The following is a 4,316-nucleotide window of genomic DNA, read 5'->3' as shown; positions in this document are numbered from 1 at the left end:
TTTTCACGGTTTTGGGGGTTATCGTCAGGCGGGGAGGGGGTGCTGAGTTTGTGGCTAGCCCGCCCCCACTGAGCATCCCCCAGCACTTCACATAATCCTCGCCCTAAAACTCTAGTGCAGGTCGGGCTCCCTGCTGGCTTTCCCGGTGCCGGGGCTGTGCCCAGGGTGAGCCGGTTCCTTGCGAGCCTGTGGTTGTCGTGTGTGTGAACTCCTCGTGTTGGTGGGAGCTGTGGCTTCCCTTCGGGTTTAATCTATCGGAGCAGACCGGCACCCCTTGAGATCACGTCTCCGGTGTGCTTACTGGCCCTACTACGCCCTGTTGGACAGGCACCATGAGAAAGCATGGCTGAGCCGAGAGGTTTGGGCTGTCCTCAAGCACTCGGGGCGTGGGCACCTGGATTTAGCGCTGGCTCCTGCATGGAAAAGTACTATGGGAGCTGTTTGTGTGCCTGATGGATAGAAGCAAAGTGTATGGTTCAAAAAGCTGGGTTTTCTCTGGGCTGTTTGCCACGGTGGAGGAGTGCGTGTGTGACTGTGATGTGGCGGTATGAAGTTGGAGTGGCGGGAAGAATCTGCGTCTGGAGTCAGTCGTAGCACTGCCCGTGGGACGAGTGGACGTTGCCATGTTAATGCGTAAAGTGCTCGGGATGTCTCGATGTCGAAATGTGTTGCAGCAGAGTTGAGAATACACAGCTGGATTCTAGTTGAGGAACGTTGTGCAGAACTTGACCCAGGAAAGCTATGTTGCCACCCGGGACTCGCCGGACCGTGAGCAGGGCTGTCGCATTTGCAGGGTTAGAGCTGATCAGAAGGAAAAGCCTAATAAAGCACTGCCTGAAACTTACAGTCAGTGAGTTTTTAAACTTCTTGTTAAGATAAGAGACTGAGGTACTCATGGTTTGCCTTGTGCTTGTTTTGTTTGTTTATTTCGAAGCTGCAGACTTTCTGCAGAGTATTTTATGGGACAAAAATTCTTGTGACAACAGCATTGCCTCAAAGAAGTTCTTAACCTGAGCTTCACCACCTTGTTGTCTGGGGATAGGCTAAGAATAGGGAGAGGAGTTTTGTTTAGCTGGGGATGTACCTGTTGCTTGGGAGTGTCATGGTTATAAAGTGCTGAGGCTCCTACTTTTAGGGGTGCTTGTGAGTACAGAATTGTACTGGTGACAGAGTGGATGGAAGAGTGGTGCTGCTGTCCTGAGGAGCTGAGAGATGATGGCTTTTCAAGTTGGCTTCTTGAGGCTGGCACTATCAAGCTACGATGTGGGAAAGATAAGAGGAAGAAAAAATAATTAAAGGGAGATAAATAAATGCATTTTGGAGATCCCAGTAAGTGTCTGGAGGCCCCAAGAGGCAGTGAAATGCAACCAGCTTGGCTCAGCCAGAGATAAATGTGTTTGACCAGCTGGAGTGGTCTTGGCTCATGGGGGACTACCACTCGTCATTGTGGCCTGCTGAAAACAGTTGGAGAGGTGTTTTGGGGGTACAGTGTTAGCAAACCTTGTGTCCTCTATGGAGAAATAAAGTAGCTGTGTCTTGGGTTATTCCACGCTGAACAGCATAAAAAGAAAGGTGTTCTGAGTCTGCCAGCATTAAAAGGCAAGAACCACCCTAATAAGAAAAAAGGCTCTAATGGTTTTCTATGGCGTTACAGATCTGAAAAGTCTGTGAAGTAACGGAAATATGTTGACAAAATTTGCTGTGCCCAAGTGCAATTCTGTACCTCCTTTTTTTGAAATAAGTTGCCTCAAAAAAGTAGGTCAGGAATTTCAGGTTTGCACCAAACCTGTAGATGGCTGTGGATGCTGCATTAGGTGGAATGTATTTGTTTCCATCGAGGCTTGAGCGAGGGTAAGAGGAAGCAGAAAGGCTCATACAGCTTGGTAAAGGAAGTTACCGAAAAAAAAAGAGAAACCCTCAAAGTTGAAGCTGTATCCAAAGGAAGGAGATAAAGGTTCATAAATGCTGGTGAGCCTTAAAATAACAATAACATTAGCCAAAGGAAAGCTTTAGGAGTAATTTGCAAAAGCAAACCCAAGTAATATACCCCTCTTCAGATACATGATGAAAAGGGAGTTTCTCAGGGAGTCCTTCCAGGCAGGAATAGCTCCAGGTATAAAAGTTTTGGGGGCCAAGTTGGACAGGACTTTATTTTACTGGGGAAGATTTTAACAGAGTTCTGTGCCATAACCTGTCTTTGACTGTGAATTCTGCGCAGGCTTGAACTGACCTCTTGATGCAAAGGAGGTGGAACAGGAGGAACAGCAAATGTTTGATTAACAATTCTCCAAAGTCACAAAACACTTCAGAACTCTTAAATGAGTTGTGATTAGGTAACTCCCCTCACCATCCCTTCTCCGTGCTGGAGGGCTGGAATGCAGTGAATTGGAGGCTGGGCTTTTGCTTTATGGTAGTCTGGGATACCCAGAGAGTAGCACATATGGAGTATCTGGAAAGAGCCAAGGAGAAGATTCTTTAAAAGCTGGTGTACATGTATAGAAGAGACATTGGCAACTGCAAGGGGAAGTCAGACTTCATGAAGCTGCTACCTTGGAGCCTTTAAAAGCCTGAATGCTGGAGAAGACAAGGACTGGTTGGTGTTGGTTCACTTGTTCAATGTCCTCTGGAAATCTCAGGCCTCTTGTGAAAACCAGGCAGTCCTGGAGTAAGATCCTGGCAAGAATGAGATGGCTGTTGGAGTGGAGGCAGGGCTGTGGTGAGATGCAGCTCTGCTGTTGCAGAGAGAAGCAGTGGTGCTGGTACAAACTCTGTGATGGTCAGTATAGCCCCACCTCATCTGGAGGAGCACAGGGGGTACTGCTGGAGTGCTGGCTGGCACCCATTGTACAGGGTGATGGAGGTGATGGCTGCCTGCTGACACAGCAGGGTGTGTGACACAGCACGGTGAGACTCTCGCCAAAGGCAGGCATCAGGTAATTCCCATGGGAGGCACCAGCAGGAAGCTGCCTCGAGATAGGAATTAAATGATTCAGGGGCAGCTGCTGCCATGGAGCAGTGAAGCCTTGGGAGAAAAGAATCTATGATGGCTTTACAAAAGCACCAGGTGAGTGCTCAGTGTCAACAGAGCGAAACCAGCTTCAGAAATGAAGGACTGAGAGAAGATGGAATATGGTATGTAAAACTCCGAAAATCCATGGCATGCTGGTGTCCCGCAGTGCTGCAGGCTGCTCTGATCATCTGCCTGTCTTGAGAGGATCATAGTGGAACTTGGTAATGTTTGGGAAAAAAAGAGGAGGGTTTCTGTCATCAGCAACTCTATCTTCAGCATGGAAATGGGCTAGAGATCCTTAGAATCATGATTGTCCAGGCAGTAGGTAGGGCCTGACTGTGTTGAAAGAGGCAGTGAGCAAGAGCTGTGGAATATTTAGCTGGGAAAGAGGACCTTTTCAGAAGAAAGTGGGGACAGTGGCGATACCTTCTCCTTAGCAGATGTTGACGAATAGGTTGGTCAAGGGATACCTGGCTAATCACAGAATGAATTAGGTTGGAAAAGACCTTTAAGATAATCTAATCCAACCTGCTAACATGGAGTTCAGCAGCCGTTTGTTAATTTTTCTTCTCTCAAGGTGCTGTGTCTTGGCATAAGTGTAGCCCAGGAGGTTGGTCCTGGGAAATGCTACCTTCTGTCCTGTTCTCTTAACCCTTCCTGAGGATCTTGTGCTTGATTAATCTGATGGCCTTTCGCCAGCTGGGAAGGCTGGATACTAATGTGGTATTATCTGAAGCTTTTGGAGCTTCAGAGTTTGGCTTAAAACATGCTTGTGGCCTTAATGGAAGGAAGGGGACACTTTTGGATGTTTGACCAAGCCCAGTTAAGCTTGGATCTGTAAGTTTTGGGGTTCATTCCCCTCTCTGAGGTGTAGGAATTAGGGATAGCTGTGTTTTCTCTTGGGATGGACTACTGCAGCAGGCACCAGGCTCCTTGCTGCTATTGCGCTGTCCTTTCTGGGGCTGATGTTCTCCCACATGGGTTTGTAGGCAGCTCTGCTGTCTTGGCACGGCCAGTGCTGGCCCTGGCATCCCTGACAGTCTGCTTTCTAATAATACAAGTGTGGGGGCTGTTTGGGGGTGTGGGAGGGAGGTCTCAACTAAATTTTGAACTAATTTTTTTTTCCACCAGGCTGGCTTGAGCTTGGCAAGAAGTCAATGGAAACAACACATTTTGTTCCTTAAACCTGAGCAGTGGAGGTGTCTTAGCAGAGTTGTATTGGACCAACCTTAGTGTGAGCAATGCTGGATTGCCTTGAGTTGTGTAATGAGTGACTGCCTTTAGCTGTGCTCCTTTAACTCCCTGG

The sequence above is a fragment of the Geospiza fortis genome, unplaced genomic scaffold (assembly GCF_000277835.1).
Source record: "Geospiza fortis unplaced genomic scaffold, GeoFor_1.0 scaffold164, whole genome shotgun sequence".
In the NCBI taxonomy this organism is placed as follows: domain Eukaryota; kingdom Metazoa; phylum Chordata; class Aves; order Passeriformes; family Thraupidae; genus Geospiza; species Geospiza fortis.
The sequence above is the reverse complement of the archived record's forward strand: the minus strand, read 5'-3'. Positions refer to the sequence as shown.